The sequence below is a fragment of the Canis lupus genome, chromosome 8 (assembly GCF_048164855.1).
Source record: "Canis lupus baileyi chromosome 8, mCanLup2.hap1, whole genome shotgun sequence".
NCBI classification, from domain to species: Eukaryota; Metazoa; Chordata; class Mammalia; order Carnivora; family Canidae; genus Canis; species Canis lupus.
The window spans coordinates 10,931,744-10,958,473 of NC_132845.1; the positions used below are offsets into that span (position 1 = coordinate 10,931,744).

General features: G+C 35.5%; 1 long non-coding RNA gene across 2 annotated transcripts in view; it reads left to right on the forward strand.

Moving 5' to 3' along the window:
• The window catches only part of LOC140637535 (uncharacterized), a 63,663-nt gene extending 47,702 nt beyond the window's left edge, over positions 1-15,961 (forward strand). For both annotated transcript variants that reach the window (XR_012034629.1, XR_012034630.1), the window contains 2 exons: positions 11,816-11,874; positions 15,507-15,961. This is a non-coding gene — a long non-coding RNA (uncharacterized lncRNA). The remainder of the gene's footprint in view (positions 1-11,815; positions 11,875-15,506) is intronic.
• The last annotated feature ends 10,769 nt before the right edge of the window (positions 15,962-26,730 follow it).

Here is a 26,730-nt window from a genome sequence, read left to right on the forward strand (position 1 = left end):
AATGGATTTGTAAAAGATACTCCATCCAAAAATACTCAGTGAATGGCAAGACTAAAAATGCAGCAAAAAATATATGGAGAAATTAGAAATATACAAGATACAGACTTTTTTTTAAGATATACACTTCAATCCAATCATATCAGCATCAGTAAATGTAAATGGCCTAAACACACATTTATTTTAAAAGATAGATTGCCCAGCTGAATAACAAAGCAAGGCCTACCTACAAACTCTAAAAAAACAAAACAGCACAAAATGTGTAAAATAGAAAGACATTGATAGGTTAACGAAAAGGAGAGGGGAAGTATATTCTTTCCCAAATTAAACTGGAGTGGCTATATTGATATCAGAAAACATGGACTTTAAAACAAGAACTATTGCAAATGATACACAGGGAAACTGGATAATGACAAAGGAGTCAGTTCATAGGACTTGATAACAATCCTAAACAGCTATGTACCTAACAAATGAACCTCAAATCAGATGAAGGAAAATTGATAGAGCTAAAAGGAGAGACAGGCAAATCCACAATTATAGTTGAAGAATTTATCATACCTATTTCAGCGAATGACAAAACTGTGGGTGAAAATCGCTATGGATTAAATGGACCTGAAAGCAATATAAATAATTTGACCTAATTGTGATTTATGAAACATTCCACCAAACTGCAAAACATACACTTTCTTCCAATCATGCGTGTAACTTTTAAAGAGATAGTGTCATATTCGGAACCATACAACAAACTTTAACAAATATAAAAGAATTATACCATATATGTTCTTAGCCCATAACAAAATAAACTAGGTATCCATATGAAAAAGATATCTGCAAAGTCTCCATATTCTTGGAAATTAAATAATACATTTCTAAATAACCCACAGTTGGAGAGAAAAATAAAAATGAAATCAGAGAATATGTTTATTTGAATAACTAAACATATATGAAAAATTGAGGGCTGCTGCTCAAGCAGTATTAAGAAGGAAATTTATGGTATTATCTGCTTATATTCAAAAAGAAGGTAGATTGCAAGAGAATTATCTAAGCTTATAGAATTAGAAAAAGGAGAGCAAGTTAAACCCAAAGCAAGCAGAAAGAAAAAGCAACCAAAAATTAGTAAAATGAAGAGCAGGAAAATAATCAATAAAATTAACAAAATGAAAAGTTGATTTTTGGTGGAGATAATAAAATTGATAAGCTTCTAGCCATACTGACCCAAAATATACAGAGTATATGTGTGTGTATTGGTGTGTGTGCGTGAGAGGGAGGAAGCGAGGGAGGGAGGGAGAGAGAGAGAGAGAGAGAAAGAGATGAAATAGAGAAAGGAAAGGGACACAAAACCAACTTTAGAAAGGAAAGAGAGAATGTCACTTCAGTACAGACAACAAACATGAAAAAATATAATGAAATTCCGCAGTAATTATATACTCATAAAATTTATATTTTAGATGAAATAGGCTAATTCCTTGAAAGGCAAAATTTGGTAAAGCTCACTTTAGAAGATACAGATAACCTGAATATTTCTATATGTTTTAAAGAAATTGTGTTTATTATTAAGAACACTACAAAAAAGAAAACCCCAGGTGCAGATAGCTTTGCAGGTGAATTCTACCAAATATTTCAGGATGAAATGATTCCAGTTTCACACCAATTCTTCTAGAATATTAAAGAAAATTTAATTTAATACTTTTTAAGTCACTAAACAGGCCAGCATTACCCTGATACAAAAACTAAAGCTATTAAAGACAAAGATATTAAAAGCAAATGAACAAACAAAAAAAAGAAACTAAAGGCCTACATCTCAGAAATTTAGGAAGAGAAATTCTCAACAAAATACTAGAAAATTGAATTAAACAATACAGAAAAAGAATACTACATCATGACTAAATTTAGTTTACTCCAGGAATGCAAGATTCATTTAATGTAGTAAAGTAATCCATATAATTTACCATATTGACAGACAAAAGAAGTAAATTACATAATCATTTCAATATTTGTAGAAAAAAAAGCATTTGACAAATTTCAGCATCCATTCATGATAAAAAGTCTTAGTTAGCCAGAAAGAAAGGAAATATCTCCAAGTTAATGAAGGTGATTTATAAAATACCTACAGCTGACATCATACTTATTGCTGAATGACATAAGATCAGAAATAAATCAAGAAGTTTCAGTGTACAATTCTTATTCAACATTATATCAGAGGATACATTAAGTTCAAGAAAGCAGCAACAAGAAATAAGATGTATATAAATGGGAAAACAGGATAGTCTAAGTAGAAAACCCTAAGGAATCTATAATAACAAAAATGTAGTAAAATAGTAAGTTTAGCAAGGTTACAGCATACAAGGTCAATATATAAAAATAAATATTTCAATATAAAAGAAACAATAAGGAATTAAAAATTCTAAAGTATCATTTATAGTAGAAGCAAAATATAAGAAATACTTGTACATATATCTAATAAAATATATGTAAGATCTTTCTGCTGGAAACTACAAAATACTAAAGTAAAAGAAAAGATCTAAAATAATGCAAAGTTTTACTATGCTTATGGATTGGAAGACTCGGTATTATTGTCAATTCTTTGTAAACTGTTCTAAAGACTCAACAAAATTGCAATCCAAATTCAAAGTTTTTTTTGTGTGTAGAAATCGATAAGGTGATTCTAAAATGTATATGAAAATGTAAAGGATCTAGAGTAACGAAAAAGAAGATCACAGTTTAAGAACTCATGCTGCATGAATTTAGGCCTTCCTATAAAGCTGTAGAAATAAAAGTAGTATGTTATTGGAGAAATGATGGACATATAGGTCATGGAACAGAGCTGAGGATCCATAATAAACCCACGCATATATGGGCAACTGATTTTTTACAAAGGTACAATGGCAATTCAACAGAGAAGGTACAATCTTCTCAATAAATGATGATGTGACAAGTGTGTGTCCATAGGTAAGAGAGTGAATTGTTACTCTTATCTCATACCACACAAAAAATTCATTCAGAATCAATCACAGACCTAAATGCAATTCCTAAAACTATAAAACATCTAGAAGAAAACATAAGAGAAAATCATTATGAGCCTGGCTTAGGTGAAATTCATTGGATACAAAACTAAAGGGATGACTCATAAAAGAAAAAGAAAGTAATAAATTGGACTTCATCAAAATTAAGGACATTTGCTTTTTGAGAGACACTGTTGAGAAGAGAGGAGAGGGATCCCTGGGTGGCGCAGCGGTTTAGCGCCTGCCTTTGGCCTAGGGCGTGATCCTGGAGACCCGGGATCGAATCCCACGTAGGGCTCCCGGTGCATGGAGCCTGCTTCTCCCTCTGCCTGTGTCTCTGCCTCTCTCTCTCTCTCTGTGTGACTATCATAAATAAATAAAATAAAAAAAAAATTTGGTTCCTTTAAAAAAAAAAAAAAGAGAGGAGAGTGATGGATCAAGAGAAATATCTTCAAAATACAAAATATATAGCGTATATGTCTAGAGTATATATATATATATATATATATATATATATATGCTCATATATACATAAACATGCATTTTATATATGTGTGTATATATACAAAATATAGATATAATTGTGTATATAAAGAGTCAAAAAGAGTCTAAAAGGGATCCCTGGGTGATGCAGCGGTTTGGCGCCTGCCTTTGGCCCGGGGCGTGATCCTGGAGACCCGGGATTGAATCCAGCGTCGGGCTCCAGGTGATGGAGCCTGCTTCTCCCTCTGCCTATGTCTCTGCCTCTCTCTCTCTCTCTGTGACTATCATAAATAAATAAAAATTAAAAGAGTCTAAAATTCAGTAAGAAAACTAACAACTAAAACAGAACAAAGATGAAAAAGAAAGATTTAACCACACTCTACAAAAGAATGACAATCAGCACATGAAAAGATGTCCAACATCATTAGCCATTAGAGAAAGGTAAATTGAAACTACTACTAGATACCACAGCTGACCCCCCTGACCATACCAAGAAATGGCGAGGAGTCAGAGCACCTGGAACTCTTGCATATTGCTTGTATGAAATGACAGATTGGGCAGCCACTTTGGAAACAACTTGGCAGTCTCATAAAATTAAACATATATTTACCATCTGACCCAACAATCTTTCTTCTAGGGTAGAGGCCCTAGGAAAATGAACATCTATGCTCCCATAAAAACTTCTATTTGAATATTTAGACCAGCTTGATTCATACCTGCCCCTGCCTGGAAACAACCTAAGCGTCCCTGCACTGAGGAATGGTTGAACAAGCACCCGTAACATGGAATGCTACTCAGTAATAAAGAAGAATGAACTACTGGTACCCACAACAGAGACGGTTCTAAAGAACTAGAGGACATTATGGTAAGTGAGACGAGTCAATCAGAGAAAGATAATTATCACATCAGCTCATTCATTTGTGGAATTTAATAAAATAAAACAGAGGATCATAGGGGAAGGGAGGGAAAAATAAAACAAGACAAAATCAGAGAGGGAGACAAACCATAAGAGATTCTTAATCCTAGAAAACAAATTGAGGGTCGTGGGGGGATGGGGTAACCGGATGATGGACATTAAGGAGGGCATGTGATGTGATGAGCACTGGGTGTTATACAAGACTGATGAATCACTGACCTCCACCTCTGAAACCAATAATATATTGTATGTTAATTCCTTGAATTTAATAAATTAAAAAAAAAAATAAAATACACTATGCGTTGCTAAAGAAGTCAGACTCCAGACACTATATACTGAATAATTCCATTGATAATGCCAGCTGGAAAAAGCTAAACTGACAGATCACAGATCCGTGCTGCTAGGGACTGAGGGTAAGACTAGGGGTTAACTACAAAGAGACTTGAAGAAAATTTGTGCTGTAATAAAAGTGTTCTCTTTTATCTTATTTAGTGATGTCACACAAGCATATGCATTTGCCAAACTTGCATAACTCTACACTAAAAAGATTACTCTCGCTGTTCCAAAATTGTACTTTCACATCTAAAATTTTTTAAAAATTAATTTTTAAAAATGGGGAAAAATCCTATATTCAGTAAGGCAGTCCCTTACAGACTGCCATTTAAATTGGTCCCCTCTAAGTCACAGCCCAATTAAATTAAAAATTCAATGACTTGGGGGCACCTAGGTGGCTCAGTCAGTTAAACGTGTCTTTGGCTCAGGTCATGATCCCAGGGTTCTGGGATTGAGCCCCTGCTCCCTCTGCTTCTGTCTGCTGCTTCAACTGCTTGTGCACGCTCTCTCTCACTCTCTCTCTCTCAAATAAATAAATAAAATATTTTTTTGAAAAGTTCAATAACTTGGCTATATTGACAAATCTAAATCATTCTTCACTTACCTCTATGATATGCAAGGCAATTAATCTCTAAGTAAAAAGTTCATGTTTTTTTGCCCCAATAGACTGTGTTAAATGCAGTCCATATGGATAAAAATAATGGAATGTTTATTAAAAAGTGAAAATAAAGACTATATTATGGCATTGGAGTATCATATATGCCCAAATATGCTTCCTCACCACATATTTCTTAATTTATGTAACTGTCTTCATGAGTGATAGCAAAGCCATTATTTGTAACTTGCAAATTCTGGCTTTGTTTTCAGCAATGCTCTGACAATTAAAAGTACATTAACATCGCATGACTATACCCTTTTGAAAAATTGCATGCTGCAAATCTGCATGGCTGTGTGCATTTATCTGACCATAATTGGGATCAGATGTTATCATTACAGATAATATAGAAACACGAGGGGGAAACACCTCATTTATTTTCTCTAAGAACAGTTTTTATAAATGAAATTTGTTATGTTTCAATTACACAACAAATTGTAGATTATAGCCATGGCGATTGAAAGATGAGAAAAGAGAGATAAAAGTATTTAAGAGTAAGATACAATGGAGAACTTTTAAGCCATGAATATTTCCAAACCCTTCAAAGAGGTCTAGAAAAGATAGAAGCCTTTAAATATAAGGTTTCATTATTTAGAACCACTGGGAGCCGTTGGAAGAAGACACACATCTTACTTAATAGCCCTTTGGGAACTAACATATTTATATTAAGATTACATACATCTCTCTTTTTTTTTCTGGTTCTTCTACCTGACTCATCAGTACACCGCCTGCTGTACTGTAGCTATCTTTTTCATCAGCTATTCAAAACACTCTGGTTGTCACAGATTCGCCAGATAATTGGTCTTTCTGCCTTTAATTGATTTGAAATACATGTCATTTCAAAATTAAAGGACAATGGACTCAATTTTCTAATGACAGCAAAGTACGGTTTTCAAAGGTTGAGTTGATGGGGTTTTGACTAGACAAATGAGCTATTAAGGTCCTTTAAACAATCCATTAGTTGCTAACGGTTTTAGGGACATCTGTTGATGACACCGAAGGTGATCAATTTTAGGTGCAACTTTACTGTTGGGAAATTCAACCATCAAATCACTCAGAAATTTAAACGAGGTTAATGCTTGCATGTCTACCTTTAGAGAGCACAGCTCCTGATTTTTCCTTGTCAGTCCCATTCCAGACAAACAAAATGCTAAGACAAGGAGAAGAACATTTTTAATCTCTTAAATTACAGCTTTGAATTTGCAAACTGAAACACAAATGGCAAATCAATTTTGCAATACTGCTGCAAGTTTAGACTATCTAAAAATTAACTTTTATGATTTAAAGCTGTAATAAAGGGGAAAATATAAAACTTCATCCTTCCAGTTGTAACCATATATGTAAAAATAACACATGCCTTTATTTTCCCTAAGTGTCAATTTTTACTCTGAATTCACATCCCTTAGTGCTGGAGAAATTCAGCCCTGGCTATTTTTAATGTGACTATCGTCCAGTGAAGGCAGGCACTTGGACACATCCAATGTCAACATATCAAGGAAGCCCCTCTTTCTCATCGGTTACCAGTTCTGATGAACACATTGTCCATATTCCATGAATATTTTTATTCCATTTGATGTGTTCTCTTCAGGTCTGATTCTATGCATTTACCATAACACACTACTGGGTCTCGTCCCTCTGAAGCCTTGCTGTCTGTCTCCCTGAGAAGTTGCCAGGCTGTAAATTTCTAGAGTTAGCCAGACCTGGCTTTGACCCTTGACCCTGCTGCTTATTAGCTGTGCCATCTTGGGCAAGTAGCTTAATTGTTCTGAGCCTCGATTTCTTCAGCTCTCATACGTGTAATAAAAAACTGCCGGAGTGACCGTACTGTCACTCTGTTGCGATACTGAATAAGATAATCAAGCACATTGTAAAGAAGTTTAGCTCTTTGGCAACTACATATATATTTATCTGTATTAGTTCATAGAAGATGCTGATATAGATTATTATAAAAGAAATTTTAAAAAGAACACAAAACTCAAAGACAACCTACAGAATGGGAGAAGATATTTGCAAATGACCTATCAGATAAAGGGCTAGTTTCCAAGATCTATAAAGAACTTCTTAAACTCAACACCAAAGAAACAAACAATCCAATCATGAAATGGGCAAAAGACATGAACAGAAATCTCACAGAGGAAGACATAGACATGGCCAACATGCAAATGAGAAAATGCTCTGCATCACTTGCCATCAGGGAAATACAAATCAAAACCACAATGAGATACCACCTCACACCAGTGAGAATGGGGAAAATTAACAAGGCAGGAAACAACAAATGTTGGAGAGGATGTGGAGAAAAGGGAACCCTCTTACACTGTTGGTGGGAGTGTGAACTGGTGCAGCCACTCTGGAAAACTGTGTGGAGGTTCCTCAAACAGTTAAAAATAGACCTGCCCTACGACCCAGCAATTGCACTGTTGGGGATTTACCCCAAAGATACAAATGCAATGAAACGCCGGGACACCTGCACCCCGATGTTTATAGCAGCAATGGCCACGATAGCCAAACTGTGGAAGGAGCCTCGGTGTCCAACGAAAGATGAATGGATAAAGAAGATGTGGTTTATGTATACAATGGAATATTACTCAGCTATTAGAAATGACAAATACCCACCATTTGCTTCAACGTGGATGGAACTGGAGGGTATTATGCTGAGTGAAGTAAGTCAGTCGGAGAAGGACAAACATTATATGTTCTCATTCATTTGGGGAATATAAATAATAGTGAAAGGGAATATAAGGGAAGGGGGAAGAAATGTGTGGGAAATATCAGAAAGGGAGACAGAACGTAAAGACTGCTAACTCTGGGAAACGAACTAGGGGTGGTGGAAGGGGAGGAGGGCGGGGGGTGGGAGTGAATGGGTGACGGGCACTGGGTGTTATTCTGTATGTTAGTAAATTGAACACCAATAAAAAATAAATTAAAAAATAAATAAATAAATAAATAAATAAATAAATAAATAAAAAGAACACAAAGCACACCACAGGAGTTTATTTCATACTGAGCGACTTTGCTCATCATGAGTCTAGATTTCTTTTTTTTTTTTAAAGATTTTATTTATTTATTCATGAGAGAGGCAAAGATATAGGCCAAAGGAGAAGCAGACTCCTCATAGGGAGCCTGATGCAGCACTTGATCCAGGGACAGGGATCATACCCTGAATCAAAGGCAGATGCTCAACAGCTGAGTCACCCGGGCATCCCTAAAGATTTGTTTACTTATTTTAGAGGGAGAGAAAAAGAGAGAGTGTGTGTATGCATGTGAGGTGGGAAGAGGCAAAGGGAGAGGGGGAGAGATGGAATCCCCAAGCAGACTCCCTGCTTAGCATGGAGCCCAACAAGGGGCTCAATCCCATGGCCCTGAGATCATGACCTGAGATGAAATAAGAGTCGGCCGCCTAGCCAACTAAGCCACCCAGGTGCCCCTATACTGTATCTTTAAAACATCTATAATGTTAAAATATGAGGAACTGTAATGATATAAATGAAGAGACATTGTCCCTTCTCTCAAGGATCTTATGATGCCAAAGCGATAAGCATGCAAACATACCTGAAAGAAAAAATGGCTGTGTATGTGCATGCTTAATGTTGCGTGTGAAGTGATAATGGGGTGTTCTTGCAAGAATTCCCAGCATAAAGTTCAAAATAATGTTAGGATGTCAGACTGGAGCTCAGGCATAAAAGAGGTATTTGAAGTATGTAGAGGAAGAACAGTTTTCCCCGTTTCTGTTGTTTTTGAGGCTGTGAGGTTGGTGAACTTCCATAAAACAAAATTGAGGATGACTAAAAGGAATTAGTAAAGTAGGTAATGAGTGCTCACAAATCTAGAAAACCAGGAAATAAAAGAGTTAAGAAAGATTTCATCAAGTGTCAACTGCATCCTAGGTATCACGTATGATAAGTATACAAAAATAAAAAAAAACACACATCTCTGGGTTTTGGTTGAATTGTTTAGAGAGCAGAGGATCCTTTTCCTCAGTGCTGTCAGATCCAGACCGACAAACAGGTTTAATGTTATCAGAAACATTGATTGAGCACCTAGTTATTTATATCAGGCTAATAATAATATAGTAATAATAATGAGATGATGGTAATAGCTTAATTGCTCCTCCGGGCCCTCAAAAATAATATTTTTCAACATAAGAGGGATGGGAGTAGAAGTTCAAGGGCTCATCCTCTTTCAGAAATTCAAATCTCTTAACCTAGATTTAATGAGCATGCTTCTAAGAAGCTATCTGAAGCTATCTGTAGAAAGAACAGTGGTACTATCACCACAGAAAGAAGTAGTTTGTATTTGGCAGAACTTTCCACGTCCTAACACCTACGTACCAGGAGGAAGCATCCCTGGCATGCTGCTTCTCTTGTAGCTACCCCAGGACACCTGCTCATTTCCTGAAAGGAGCCCTCACTGCAGAAAGCGAGACAATGCTTTCAAGTTTTTTCTAAACTTGGTAGATTAAACGACCACTCAGCAAACTCCTTGGAGAAGGTATTATGGAAATTAAAATGCCCTTTTAAAAATCGGATAAGTCCCTACTAGAGCTGTATTCCATCCTCTATGCCATCTTGCTTCTCTATGAAAAAAAAAATTGCTTATGGATAATGTTCGTTGCACTGGGAATATCCAAAGCAATGAATGGCTTTTAGAGTTGATTAAATGCTAAAGTGAAGCTTTTTGATAACCATGAGGGCTGACTATTGTAAGTGTACTCCAGTGTCATGAATATTACTGCTAATACATGATAAGATTTTCAAAAGGACATAATAAAGTGTAATAAAGAATAGATCACTTCCTTCCCTTTTGAGGCTTGGAAAGAGCTATCTTCTTTTCCTTTGGTCTTTACAATGATGGCAAAAGGGAAGTCCTTTTAAAGTGAGTGGCTTGGCCAGGGAGGTTATATAATGAGATTAATAGCTTAAAGGAATGGACTGTGCAATAGACCATGATGAGATTAAAGATATTTTAATATCAAAAAGGGCTTTGTGGCTTGCTGGGGAGAATACAATTTAACATTTGAGGGCTGAGATTGACAGAAACTTTTGTTGATTAATAATGGTGGGTGCATCTTTCTGAACATTGATTAGCTTTGGAGATTGTGAGAACAGTATTTTATAATCCTGACAGTGTATTATAGGAGAAGGAGTTACTATAGTGAAATGAACTACTGCACTAGGAGCCATATTTTGAATTGTATTTCAGATGTTTGGTTCCTTAAAAAAATAACGTATTTATTAAAAAATGAATTGTACACATTTGAACAAATGTATACTGGGAGGATAATAGATTCATAATGGTCATGAGATTTTTTTTTGTTGTTAATGTTGGAGCTAAACTATTATATGATCTAACAGAAATTTTATATATTTCATTTTCCTTAAGTGGAAGAGATAAATAGCTTGTGTTCATATTTATATTAATGATAACACTGATAATCAATATCTGTTTATTGAGCATTTCCCAAACACTGTATTAGTATTTTACTGGTGCAATTTCATTAAAATCTTGCAATAGCACAATAATGTTTATTAGTAGTAAGTATAAGACCTGAGACTCAAACCCCTGTCTTTCAAACTTCAAAGTCTAGGATTTAAATATAAGATATGTAAATGTAATGTATATACTATATATAAAACATATATATATATAAATATATACTCATATATATGACAGTAAATATGTATACATTTAAATATATATGCAAATTTCCAAAAGACTATTCACTTATTAGGGGAGAAGGCATTTATCTCTAAAGAGTTGCAATAGTACTTACATTTTGGGTATCTAGTATCTGTCCCTCTTCGATAACACTCTTTCTTAGTAACAATGACTTTACTAGCCCTTTGCCTAAACTGTTGAAAGTGACCAAAGGAGTCAGATCTCTCTGTCTGATCTTCAAAGGAACTCAGCCAAGATGTACTCTCTTCCAGAATTTTGGAAGCTGATATAGATGAAATAGGACAAGCAAATACCCTTGAAATATTTATTATGGCATAACAGCAGTAGTCTTTGGAGAGGCCTGATTTGCTTCAGGATAGTTGCTGAGCTTCCTACTTTATTACATCTTCTTCCCTAAGACCTGTTGCTGCTAATTCTTTTAAGAATTCTAAATATTTTTTCATTAAATTCTCTTTTGCTGAGGTGAGCTAACCAAAGTAATCTTGTGTCAAGGTAAATAAAATATATGATTACTTCCTTCTAAGTGAAGCTCTTAATAACATTGTTTATGTTATAATTGCCCTATTTGGAAAAAAAATGGACAGTGAAATCTGTTTTGACAGCAACAATATTGAATATAATTATCTGCATATATTGAAGGATCATTTAAATATCTAAATCTCGTAAGAATCCTAAGAGACCAATAATAACAAAATAATAAGTTTTAGATTGGAGAAAGAGTGATAGAAATTTACTGTTGGGTTTAGATTTCAGAAAGGGGACCCATCACCAAGGCCAGAAGCTTTCAAGGAACCCAGACAAGGGACACACAGGTAATGGGAGTAAAGAGGCAAGACAGAGAATACTCATTAAATAATAAAAGAACTAATCTTCCTGAGTCACAAGTCATAGGTAACAGTTGGATGGGTACTTGATGGTCAGAGGGATGAGCAAATTTAATGATAACTAGGGAAGTTAGGTCATTATAGGGTAGGCATATAGTTCTGGCCTCTTGGTAAAGATGACTGCAAAGAAATGAACAGCTTTTAAAGACCCAGCAAACCAGGAGTCCCAAATCTTGAAATCAAGATGTAATTTCTCCATTCCCAGAACCTTCAATTACTACCTGGGTATACCTGTATCAATATAATAGACATAATTTAAAAGACAGGTTTCCTTTATAGTCCACCATGCTCTCTCCATGAGTTCTCTCTTCTCCGGTCCTCCCTAACCAAGAACAGCAATCCTCCATCTGGGGGCCTCAAATCATACTTTAACTTCCTCTTTTTCTACATCAGCAAACTCTACGGACTTTGCCACCTGAACCATATGCAGATCCTTCTGCTTCTCCCTGTCCCTCATCGATTTCCACCCCACATGATCTCTTTGGCTGAACTTCAGTCTGAACTGTTGCTGTTCTTCCCTTATCCGACCCATTACACACAACAGCATGAGAAACCTTTTAAAAATATAAATCAGGTCGTGTCAATCCCCTGTTTAAAATGTTCCTATGACTTCCTCTTGTGCCTAGAATAAAACACAACCTTCTCACCACATTCAAGAATCTATTTCAGATCTGGCCTCCTCTCTACACTTTGCCAATTTCATCACATGCTACTCTCTCCTTTTCCACTCTGCTCCTGATACATTGGCTACCCTCTGGTTTCCAGAACATGCTAAACTCACAACATACCCTTTCTTTAGGACTTTTCTAGGACTTTTCCTGCAATGCTTTTATTCTTTTTAAAAGATTATTATCTATTAATGGATAGGATACTTTTGAGATTCATAGCTTAGCTTCGAAATCATATCTTCAGAGAAGTCTACCCTAAAACTTCCAGTATAGTAGCTACCCACTAGCATTTTAACACAATAAAATCTCCCCATAACACATATCTTCGTGTGATATTTTGACTATTTTTTTATTCTTCTCTGAATCAACTGTCAAGGTATAAGCTTCGTCAAAACAATCAGGTTCATCTTATTTACCACTGATCCCAGCACCTAGTGTATCTCCTGACATATTGCTGGTGCTCTGTATTTGTCAAGTCAATCAATAAATGAAGGGAAGCAAAGGAGAAATGAAACCTCTAATATTTTCTAGCAGTAATGCCTAAATAGCTAAATAACTCTGGGTGACAAAGGTGCAAGGCAATCTCTATCCTCATATTCTTGCCAGATTTGATATACACATGGGCTTTTAATAAATATGGCACTTTCAATTAATATTTAGGAATTTTGCCCAAAGCATTAGTAGGACTATTTCCTGATAATTGAAAAGGTACTTCTTTTTCCAGATGAAAATGAATCCTATGTATCAGTAAGTAGAGTAGAAGTTGTCGATTTAGCTGAGGAAAGTACTATTCTCCCATTTTTCTCAACAAAAGTAGGGTTGGGAGGAGTCTGCACACAAATCAAAACTGATTTTGTCCAGTAAGCACGCTGCTTGCTGGGCAAGGGCATGTGCGGCACTGTCTGAGGGAGTTGAAAACCGTGGCCCCAAAATGTTTAGTTTTGTCCTCCTCACGCAGAAAATTTAGTCGACTAGTTGTCAGCAGTGTGAGAGAAAAGACAAAAAGCCAAGAATTGTGCTAGCTGACCTCCTGAACCTGATGACATGTTTCTACAGACTGCACACACGATCTCAAAAACTGAGTTTCAGATGGTACGCAAAGCCCTGTTGCTGCTTCTAGAAAGGTTAGGTCTTGTACCACGTGTCAGTACCTCCATTAGCTTTGACATTTTCAGCAGTTAGCATTTTTCTCTTTTGCATTTAATTTTTTAAAACATTCCCCTTTATTATTGTAGTTCCTTTTACTGTTATGTCTTTATAATCTCTTAGTAGTTCTATTTTGGGGTTGTTGTGGGGTTTTTTTTTCATGTTTTTTGCTTTTTTTTTTTTTTTTTTTTTACTTCTTTGATTGTTTTACCTGTTTCACTGTATCTAAAAATTCTTTGTTCAGTTTGTCTTTTCTTGGTAATATAGTTCTCTTGTCTTTCTTCTTAGATTCACACATAACTTTTATCTAATTATCTTCCTAAAATTTTACCAATTTAAGGCTTATGATGTTTAGTGTTGGTTTTAGTTGCTTTACCATCTCTCATTCTTATTTTATCTTTTATTAAAATTTGTATTACTTGCTTTCACTTTTTTTTTTAAAGATTTTATTTATTTGAGAGAGAGACAGAGACAGCTGAGTAAGAGAGACAGCATGAGCTAGGGGGAGTGGCAGAGAGAAAGGGAGAAACAGGCCCCTCACTGAGCACAGAGCCCAACATGGGGCTTGATCCCAGCACCCTGGGATCACCACCTGACCCAAAGGCAGATGTTTAACAGACTGACCCACCCACGAACCCACCTTTACTTTTTTTTTTTTTTTACATTTTACGTTTTAAATATATTGTCAAATTCCTTACCTTGTGCTTATGTATTTTCATTAGGTTTCTTTTAATCACTTTCAAATATATTTGAATTGCAGAAGTCACACATGTGTTGTTCAGTAAAGGAGAAAACTTGCTTTGGGAAAACTCAGTCATTTTTTTTTTCTTTCATTTAACCTTTAATGGGCACTCCTGGCCCCATGAAACTAAATCTCCATTAACAAAACTGAGTGTCTGATTCTAAGCATTAAGTTGGATAATCATAAGCCAGAATTTTGCAAAGTCCATTGCCAGTGTTAACATTGATGATTTGGAATGAAGTAATGTATTCACATTCTAAACAAGTTCTTTTTACCTCAGAATTACCTGGGGATTGACTACAGTAAGGCTGAATGTTAATAATACTATCTCCTGGGCCTCATCCCATAATATGTGGAATGTGAACTATTTGGCACATAAGCCTGGAGTTTTCCTTTAATAAGTTACCTGGGTGATTTCTAAGCACACTCAACTGTGGCAACCACCGTCCTAAATTATTCAACCCTTTTATGTAAAAATGTCAAGGTGAAATCTATCACCTCTGTCCTAAATAACTATTTAAACAAATAATCATTAAACAAGAACAGTAAAAACATACTTGGAAAGTGACTCTCCAGATTGAACTGGATTATTAAATAATTAAAAAATTCTTTTAAGTTTCCAACCCCATACCCCAAAAGCAGGCAGGAAAGAAGCAGGGTCGTTAGATATTGTCTAGGAGCCTGCCTCATGCCAACTTCTACCCAAAGTCACTCGTACCTAGCCACTTTGGTTCCAGAAAGCATCAGGTTCTCCTGTTAGCCATTCGGAGATCTGCACTCAGGCATGACATTCTCAGTAGCACCATAGTTAAGGTAAACTTGTATCACAGTGTTGTGTTTGTTCACATGTTGTCTCCTGATGGAGACTGTGGGCTGCTCCATGAAAAGGTTGACTTTTTTGCTCTTACAGCTTGTACTTGTCACGGGGCCTAGCATAAAGTAGATGTTTAAAGAAAAAATCGTGAATGAATAAATATTTGTTAACTAGAAATTTATTTCCGCAGATCTTAATTTGAACCTCCAATATGACGAACATAGCATGCTTAATTTCACATAATGTTCTCTCCTATTCCAAAAACTTTACAAATTAAAGATGTGGCCGGTGGATACCCTTCTTACCTTGATGTGAGCACGAGGTAGGTAGGATGATTCTAAAGAACAGCAGAATCAGAAATGGCATTATGGAAACTCCATTTAAAGACAACTTGGGCAGAAAGAATTTCTTTGTGGATGATTTCTGTGACAGCTTAAATTACTGTTGAAAACTACATCTACACTCCTTGGAAGGTAGAAGATATTTCCTCACCCTAGTGATACTGGATTCGACTATAATAACTGGCTTTTGCCAGGGCAATTTTAGTGGATATAATGCATATAAAAGCTTTAAACGTGCATGTGTGTTTTGTTCATGCTTGTATTATAATATTTAACTTTGCCTGAGGCAGCTGCTGCATCATTACTTGGGTTCCAGAACAATCAAAAATGGAAAAAAAAAAAAAAAAAACCCTGAACCCTGAACTTGCCTAGATGCAAGTACAGCCAATACACAGCCTGAAGCAGAGCTACCCTGCGAAGCCTCTTCTAGATCAGCTGAACCACTGTCAACCTACAGACTTGTGCCAACTGAGAATATGTTCTTTTTCCAAGAACTGAGTTGTGGGGTAATTTGTTAGTGGCATATTGTGGTGATAGATTTTTCATACAATCCCTCTAGGGTAAATTAAATAAATTTATCAACATGTTTCTTTTTGTTTGTACTCAGAGTTATCATGATATAATGTTGAAAGACATCAGTATTTTATCTGATTAAAGTCCAAGGCATTTTCAACCGTGGATAATAACCCAGACTTCTCCAATAACGTGCACCCTTTTCTTTAATCTGTTCATTACCGGTTTGTTTACTAGAAGAATTATTAGGGGTAGTGGGGGTAAAAATGAGATTGAAAGTCACCCACAAATGCTATTTAGATTTTAGCTTTTCTTCTCATATTAATTCAGATTCCTACGCTCAGCAAAATTTATTTCTTCTGCATGAAGCCTCGCCACAAAGAACCCTCCTTCATTAAAATTACAATAGCACATTTAGAAAGTCCTTTATGTTTACTGGTTCCTCTACATTGTCAACTTTTGAGGTCATCTTCTCATTCCATTATTTCCTTCCATAGTACCTAATACAATCTGAAGCACAAAGTAGGCATTTCATAACAGAGTAACTGTATGCCACAATTTTCCTGGCACATTCCCATTTATGTTTTTGTTGTTTGTTTGCTCCAGAATACTATTAATTGCCTATTCATTCTTTTTTTTTTAAGATTTATTTATTTATTCATGAGAGACACACAGAGAGAGAGGCAGAGACACAGGCAGAGGGAGAAGCAGGCTCCATGCAGGGAGCCTGACGTGGGACTTGATCCCAGGTCTCTAGAATCAGGCCCTGGGCTGAAGGCAGTGCTAAACCACTGAGCCACGAGGGCTGCCCCTGCCCTATTCATTTTTAAAGGATCTCAGCTCAAACAATGAGTTTTCTGGCCAATCTATTAATATATAACTGCTGAATGACAAAACGACCCCTTAAAGTTATGTGTGTACTATCTGCTATCAAAATAAAATTAAATTTGTAGGCATAAATCAACAAGTGTTAATGAAAATGTACCATCTTATCATGACTTCTTATTTTTGGCCTAATAACTAAAGAAAAGTGATGGCTTAAACATCAATTTGCCCCCTGTCTTTTAAAGGACAGTGTCTGATCTGATATTTGTGTCTGGTTTTTTTCCTTATAACATGATATGCTGGTGTTCTAAATCTTTGTTCGTATACTAGGAAGTCATGACATATTTTGATTCTATTTATACTTTAGTTATATTTCAAAGGCATCAGTCCAAAGTGGAGTCAGTTTGGCAAAGTATACAAAATGAAATGCTTGTGGTTAAGCACTCATCAATGCCCTTGGAGTCAAACAAGTCAATGAAAAGTACTGTAAACAATGATGTAGTAAAATCTAAAGAAGCCATATAATAAAACCAAAATTTCTGATTTTCTTCCCCTAGAATTTATTTTACTTATGCATTTCATTGACTTAAGATAATGGTTTCCATGCACTCCCGTATGGAGCTAGCACAGAGTTTGGGAGTCATGGAAGACTTGAGATACAAGGCCACTATTGGTATTTACTAACCAGGTGACCTTGAAAATCCCTGGCAATGTCATTTTTTAATTCATAAAGTGGAGAAGGTCATATCCTTTTTATTAGGCTACTGTGAGTAGTTAATAAAAAATGCATAATATTAAACACAGTGCTTGACAGAAATGATTGTTCGAAAATGTATTATTGATATGAATCAACATTTTTTCAATGACTAAATCTCATCTCCCATTTCTAAGAATTATTGAAAGGTTGCAGAGCTATTTTAAGAGTTTTTCTGGTGGTGCTTTCACTCCAGAGATCCCCTCTCCAATATGCTGCTCTACTGATCATGTAACTTTTATTCATTTTTCATTAAAAAAAAAAAAACAGCAACAACATTGCATTTATTTCAATTTTCATTAGGAAGAAAAAACTCCCTTGGTCTAAGCTGTTTCATGGTCTTAGAAGTCTGTATGGATAAATGGGAAATGCAGCAAGGGAGGGGGCGAAGGTCCTCTGTTATGGCTAGCTCTTGACCAGAATGCACATCATATCTTGCTTTTATGTGCTGCTCTTGCTATACTGTTGCTAGAGGGGAAGGATGTAACTGTAGATCAGGATAGTCTATGACAGACTGTCTGAGGGGAATTGAGCGCTGAGCTCATAGTTATGTAACCTAATGCATTTAGTGAAAGCAAAAAAAAAAAAAAAAAATCACAGAAAAAAGGCTGCTGCATACATGGCAAGCAGAAATAGACATGCCACATTGTCCTAGACCAGGAGGACGGCCACTTCAGGGTGTTTTGACATATCAATTTGAGGCCACTTATACATTTGCTCCCACAATTCAAAGTAAAAGCAAAGGAGCAAGATCTTTACAAATTTGAAAGAAGATGGGCATGCCTTTGTTTCTTCTTCCTTACTTTAGCAGGAAATGTGACATAGAAGCAACCATGCTGTCATAATGGTTAAGCAGCAGTTTGTTCTTTCTGGGAGCTTTGCTAAGTCTTTATTTAAAAGAACTGGAGGAGTATTCCTATATATAAAATGAAAAAGATAGTAAGAAATCTATGAACTGAACCAGCCCACAGATAAATTTTTATTTTTGTCAAAATGATTTTGATGTGAAGTCATTCTAGTCTAAGTACATCTACCTAGAGTTTACAAAAACCCAGCTTAATTCAATATGTAACTTAATCTCTCTCTAGCTTTGGGTGGTTCGTTCTAGAGTTGTAGCAAAGGTGAGCCTGAAGGACATCCAAAATTAATTTGGGCGTGCTGAAAATGTGAGACTTAAAAAAAAATATGAAAAATTCCAGCAATTGGTTAGAACTGAAAAATAGTTATGAAGTCTTATGGAAAAAAATAAATTTGATGTAGAGGACATCTTTCATCACAAAATAGCTAATGGAAAAGGAAATAATTCTCAAACTAAGTCAAATGTTCTTGCAGGTCAAATGAAATATATGTTAGATCCTTTTTTTTTCTTATACAAGGCAGAGGCTTATGATCAGATCTGAAATATACTTAAGAAACACAGCGTACTCTTATGCAGTTATTAAATACTTAAATTTCTCCATAAATCTTAAGGACATCAGTTGTCAGGATGTCTGTGCTCTATGGGTTTTCAGTTTTTGTTCCCTTTAATAGCTTAGAAAAGAAGATATGAACTATGAGAATTGTTAAAGCAACAAAAAAGTCTCTCTGTGTTTTCTTTTGAGGGGAAAGGTAATTTGTTAAGAAACCTCCTTGACAGGATGATGGAACATACTTCTTTTGTTTTTTTCCCACCGCGTAGAGCCATGAGAATCAAAGGAAGCTAGGCTTACTGTAACACATTGACTGACAATTAGATTTTAAAACCCCAGGAAATAGGATCTCATAATGGTACCTAATGGGATTCTGAAATAAAGTCTACTGCTCTCAGGTATCATCAGGTAGTGAAATTAAAAGAAAAGCACAGAAACTCAATTATTGCTAGAATCGGCTCGTTAAGTCAGTTGCTGTTGCAACTGGAAGATTCTTTAACTCCATGACAATATTGCATATTTTTGGTGTCCTGTACCATTACAGATTATTATGCCTCATAAAATTAGTAAATGTGAATCAAATTTTGGCATCCTTTATGCATGAAAATCTTGAGGTTTATTTTCTACATATCTTTCTCACAAAGCAGAGTAATCCTACTAAGATATCTAGCCAATGGAATTTGATACAGGAGTAAATATCTTGAGTGAGGACTTAATAATTGTACTGGTATCAATTAGAACTTCATATTTTTAAAGTATTCATATAATTACCTATTGTTTACATATCATACCAAGTAGCATTGAGTGAGACAATGCTCAGATATTGATGAAACAGTATGGAAAGCAGTGATTGTAGATAAAACGTAGGCAGTCAAGAATAACAAGAATCTAAATGCAAATAATAAAAACCATGGCTCATTTCATCATTAAATTTAATGCTATGACAGCAATAGATATTATTGTTTGACTTCTGTTGTTTGATTAAAAATTTACCCTTGGCATTTCATTCCTGAATTTCCCCATAGTCTATTAATAATAATGATACAAAAAATAATTAGAAGAATAAAAAAGGTATTATTTGGAATATGAATCAATCACTAGAGATACAAAATTTTAGTAAGGAGCTTATTATTTGAAAAAAATTCAAATGCATTTTGAAGTAAAAGTAACTCCATTAATCATTATGTTCTAATAACTTAGATGCATTGTTTTGCTTTTGGAGCTGGCAAAACTTAATGCCAAGAGAAAAGATGATTCTTATTAAAACACACACACACACACACACACACATACACACACGCACACAAATCACCAAATACAGGAAGACTATTGACAAACATAAAAGGATGTGTTCCTTGAGATCCCCAAAGTAGAATTTCAGCTCTACTATCTTTTAAGGCTTGGTTTGTTCCTCAGAAATTAAATTCTCCTTAACTGTAGAAGGAGCTACTTTGGGCAAACTCTCTCAAAAGATGTCCTTATTCTCTTTCATAGAAACAAGTGGATGAAAAAAAGAGAAGATAAAGAAAAACTCAGTGGATTTAGGGGAACCAAGTTGCACCCATGACACATGCCCTAACTTTAAAATATAGATCATTTGAGCCTATTTAATTTCCATGTTATTATTAAGTTCTTATTCAAGAGACCAAAAAATTAATGAGCTTTTGCTGAATTCTGGGAAGCAGAGAATTCAAAAAGATATGTTGCTCTAGACCTGAGAATAGAAAATCAAAAGAATTAATTGAGTCAACTTGGTTTGATTATAGAAAGTCAGGGATGCTTTCAACAGAAAAAGATCAGCAATATACACTACACAATTAAGAATATTCAATTATATACATGGGAGAATTTTGTTATTTTCTAAATACTAGGTGGTTAAAACAAATCAAATGAAAGTATGAAAAATTGTAATCCTGTTAAATTTCAGAAACAGCCAAGTTTTTCTTTCTAGCAGAATAAAGGCATAAGAAAGCAAATAGCACAATAGAAAGGGATTAACACTGGTGTTTAGTTTTTAACATCATTACATTGATAACAAGAAAAAAAAACTACTCCATGAGTATAAATCAACAGAAGGAAGGACGAGATGAAGAGAAAGGAGAAGGGTAATAAAAGTCATGAAAAAGCTGCAACCTGAACACCACCTTTTCCTTTCTTCCTGGACAATGACAATAATGAAGGCGAAAGTGTTATGGGGAAGTGTGTCATTTTGGTCTTGAACCGGAGTCTGAGTCCTGCCTTTGCTACTTACACTCTGTATGGTCATTCTAAAACTCATTTTCTTCATTTGCAAAATGAAGTTTAAAATATTTATTTCATACAGTAGTTCTGAGGATAAGATTAGATGGTTCATTTAAAGTAGTTAACACAGTACCTGGTCCATAGCATATATTTAAAAGAAACTATTCTTATAAGTCGCATACACACATAAAATTCAAGACTACAAGGCTGCTGCTAGAGATTGTGGGGTTTGTGTGATCTTCCCTAAATTATTCTGGGGGGGGAGAAGGGAGAAAGGATTGCCAAAGTTCTGAAATCACCAAGTTCTACTCACAAAGCTACCAAATCTATATTCCTGCCCAGAGGCATCCTCAGCTCTCTAAACTAGTGGACGGCATACACATAGATGGGTAGCATTTTTTTAAATTCGTGTAGAATCTCCATATCGCTTCAGTTCTGACCACATTATCCCTCCCACCCATGGAAGTGCAGTAATGCTTCTTAGCCTTACATACACCTCTGTACCTTAGGTCATAGGAGTCACCGCATTTCTGATTTATGAATTACCATCAGTGTCTCTGTACTGCTTTTATTTCCTAGAATAACAGAACTGAGACTTTAATTTCCCCTTAAATCATTTATTTTTGTGGTTATCAATCCAGCATTTACCCCATCACCTTGCTCCGCAATTAGTTTTTAATGTCTCTTCTTTTCTTCACTCTTCACGGCTAAGATAAAAAATCTGGGTATTCATGGAACAGGGACAAAGTGATCAAGATGTATTCATCAGACCTTAGGAAGTTTGGAATTTTGATCCAACAAACTAACTGCAAAGCCAGTGATGGTTTATCATGAGTGAGAAGGAAGTTAAAAGGTCTGATATTTTACCCTACTGTCACATTAAAAAATTAATGTGCCCTAGTTTCATAGATGCTGGTGAAAGACACAAGATTCCTATGTCAGAGACAAAAATTCTTTCATTATTCACAACAATAGCAGTAATAAGATTGACAGCATTTTGGGGTTGGTTATCTGAGCTCCAGTTCTCACAGGGAGATACAAGGAGAGATAGATGGTACCTCCACCTACAGTGGATTTAATTACAGGAGAAGAACATTAAGTGTAGAGAACTCAATGATGTATACTGGACAGAAATGCCTTCCCTTCATTTGCTCCAGAGTAAGGTACTATGTCTATCACCTAAGAGGGCAATTAGTTCCCTTCCTTGCAAAGTGTGAAGGAATAAGAGATACTTCTGGAGAATTACTTTCCAATGATATGGAAGACTTCTCCAAGGGAAATACCACTTTTATCCATTAGATATAGAGATGATTTTTATTAATTTGAGGAAAGTGTGATTTTATTAATTTTCTAAAAGATTTTATTTATTTATTCATGAGAGACACACAGAGGCAGAGACACAGGCAGAGATGCAGGCTCCCTAAGCAGAGCCTGATGCAGGACTCTATCCCAGGACCTCGAGATCATGGCCTGAGCCAAAGGCAGATGCTCAACCACTGAGCCACCCAGGTGCCCCTAAAATGTGATTTTAATAAGCCATTGGCAATCTTCTGAAGTGTCATGTATTCTTGTAAGGAATGGTACTCAAGGCATTTGTTCCTATGACAAGAAGCGAAGAGCCTAAATTTTTAAGCAAACTCCACTCTTCCTTCATCTTCTGTTCCCTTTATAAAGACAATAAAAAACACTTCACATGTACATTGTGGCACAGATGTCATGGACTGATTACTCTTGGCTATTCTTTAAAAGAATCACCTTTAAAAGATGCCAGTTTTAATATAGCTAGAGGGACTTCCTTTAAGAACTAATAGTAAAAAAAAATAAAAAAATAAAAAAAAGAACTAATAGTAAGAAGATTATGTTTTGAAATGAACAGAAAAAAGTAATTTTTCAGTTAATCTCTGAGAAAAGATGACAAGCAAAAATAAATAAATGAGATAATTATAGCTAAAGAAGTTAATTAAAATTAAATGGTTTTTACAAATATATAAAGTGAAAGACAATTAGGAAAGGGAAAATAGATTCTCTAATAATAAATAGAGGAATAAAATTCATGATGTTGTAGCACAATTGAGTTATTGAATTTCTTCCTTTTATCAGACTTCAACAGAAAAAAATAAATGAAGAAAAGAAATGTAAACAGCTAAGAGATAATGAAGAATGTAAAAAATGCGATCGCTCTTTTCCTTACCAAGCAGTAGGGGAAAATTTGAAAATCATTTATAATAAGCAGATTTGCAATACTTGAATCCATGAGCACCAAGCAGTGATAAGCATGCTTAATGAACCACTGTCTTTTAAATAATCATGAAGAAATTAATAGGCATCAGATGATCAGGAAAGGTAAGTTTATACAGTAGAAAACATTCAAAAGGGAGGTGAACAATTAAAAGGACAAGTGGAACATTCCTTTAATGTACAACTGATCAAAAAGCAAGAAATGTTTGATGACAGAGAAGTAACCTCACTCAGAGGGGAGTCTGACATAGCCCTAAATATAAATTAGTATTTTTTAGTGAAAATAATATCAACATTGGAATAGGCCACATATATATTAAATTTTGATAGAGTTTAAATTATAAAATGCTTAAGGATAATCTCACAACCAATGACTTAAAAGGAGGAAAGAAGGTTATTAAAATTGTATTTCAATAGTTCATCCCTAAATAAGCCTATGGAAAAATAGAATTAGTCTCTTCAGATAACTCAAGTCATATGGATGAAGAAAAAAATATCTGTCCAAGAGATTGAAAGAAAGGGCATATAATCAAAGACAAATTTTAAAAATAGCATAAAGTAGTAATGATAACGTGAAGAAAGCTAACCCCACCAGGAACGAAGCTTTTAACATTAGAAAGAAGGTAACTGAAACCTAACTCTTTTAGCTCAACAAACTTGATGGAGAATCTGTCAGTGAAGAGTTGGAACTGGTTTGGGCTGCCAGGGGAGGGCCAACTGTTAAATATCAGATCATCTGAAAGATGGACACAAAAATGTTGGTAGTTTGAGGTCAGTCATGGTGGGAGCATTGATAACATGGAAATCAGCAAGTGATACAAATCGGGTGGATTTTTCCCCAGCGATTTTTCTCTTCCTCACTAACCACCAGTGTAACTCCTACAGAGAAGCCTTATTATACCGTGGGCAGATTCTGCAATATTGACAAATAACAAACGCAGGGCTAAACTTATCAAACCCTTCTGTTTGAGTACATTCTTTACTCAAAAATAAGATTTTAAATTGGAAAGGATAAACTTATTTTATTAAAAAGAGTCACAGTCTAAAATAATAAAGCTTGATCTATCTGGGTTTTTAAAATATGTTTTCCTTGATTTTTATAAACCATAAATTATCATTGTTATGAAACATTTTTAAAAAACTGAAAAATTTAAGAACAGCACTATTCCTATAGCCATGGAATAAACATCACTATTTTAATGTATTATATTCCAGTCTTAAAAAATCGATGCATGGTTATATATATTCTGTTTGGCAATTTGCTTTTTGTACACATGACATTTTAGCTGCATGGTATTCTCTTGTGACCATTCCTTTATTGTAAGCGTAGTAACCATACCTCGATTGCTGGTCCTTTAAACTATTTCTTATATTTAGCTGTAATTATATATTTAGTTGTGACTTCAAATAAAACTCCATTGAATCTCTCTGAACAGATCATTGCATTCCTATTGCCATAGGATAGATTGTCAGAAGAGGAATTCTTGACACTAAGAGAACGAACATTGTTCTTAAGGCCCATACATTGTCACAATTCTTCCTAGAAAGGTGGTTTGAATCTTGACTTGCTTCATCAGTGTGCATGAATGCTCATCTCCCTACACCCGCCCGGCTTGGGTTCTTATCATTTGTAGGAAATGGGGTCAAAGAGTCAGCATCTGAAAGGTTTCTTCAGTCTGAGACCGGGGATTCTCTGTCAACTGAAGTTGTCTGTCCCCAAAAGTAACACATCATGTTCCCAGGTACCAAATTGTCCATCTGAAGTCCATTAGAAGATAAGCTTGAAATTTCCCCCAGATGCTTCTAATGATCCAGAATTTATTTCTCTTCAATAGCACGGTACTGTCAGGCCAGATGATCTCTAGATGAGGCAAGCTCTCCAGCCTTGGTACCATGGTTCCTCTCAAGCTTAGCATGTAAGGAACAAGTCCTGGGGAGCAATTTAAAATGGAAGAAGCAAAGAGAGCCAGGATTGGTGTGACCCTTTCCTAAGTAACTGAAGGGGTCATGTTTACCGGTCAGCACAGACATTTCCCAAGTCCTCCCTTTACACTCATTCAAAGGTTGGGATTTGACCAGGACCCGGTACTTGGCTGAACTCACACAGCTGACAAAACTGGCGGTACCTTGTTTTACTTTGCACATCCTACTATTAAATGTAAAGTTAAGTATATTAAATAAATTTAATTAATAGCCATTTGTATTTCCTCCTCCGGGAGTTGCCCATTGACATCTTTTCCTGTTTTTCTTCCCTGGAGGAAGGAACAATTAAGTAAAATTCTCACCTGAAATCTAGTTAGTCCCCAAGTCCTGTGGATTTTGACGTTTTCTTATTCTCTGATCTGGCTCCTCATGCCAGTCCCCAGTGTTACTTCCTCTACATCTCTCTCAGACTGAAGGAGGGTCTCGCTGCTCGAGAGTCTGCTGCCTACTGCTGCCAGAGTAATTGTTCTGGGATAATTTAAAACTGTTCATGTTTTTCTTTTATTTTAAACACATTGTTGGCTCCCTCTGACTTTTCTACTCTGCTCTAGCTTCTAGTCTCTGGCTTCATTTCCCCCTCAGAGCCACCCATGCATTTTATGCTAAAAACTCTCAAACCCTACTCAGTTCTGTGAGAGTTCAGTTTTTCTTTCCCCTCTATGGCTCTTTCTTTCTTTCTTTTTTTTTTTTTATTTTTTTATTTTTTTTTATTTTTTTTTCTTTCTTTCTTTTTAAAGGACACAGAACCATGGGGGCACCTGGATGGCTCAGTAAGTTAAGGGGCCTACTCTTGATTTCAGCTCAGGTCATGACCTCAGGGTCCTGGAATGGAGCACTCAGCAGGGAGTCTGCTTCAGGATTCTTTCTCTTTCAGCCTCTCCCCCTGCTTGCTTGTTCTCCTTCTTTCTCTCTCTCTCAAATAAATAAATCTTAAAATAATAATAATAAATTAATTAAAAAATAAAGTACACAAAACCAAATATAATACTACAGTGAAAATAATCTGAAGAAACCTAACTTCCGTTTCATTATTGATTCCTTTTAACTCACAATGGCTTACACTGACCTCATTATAAGCTAATCCTTCACATATTTTTACTGAAGCTCCTA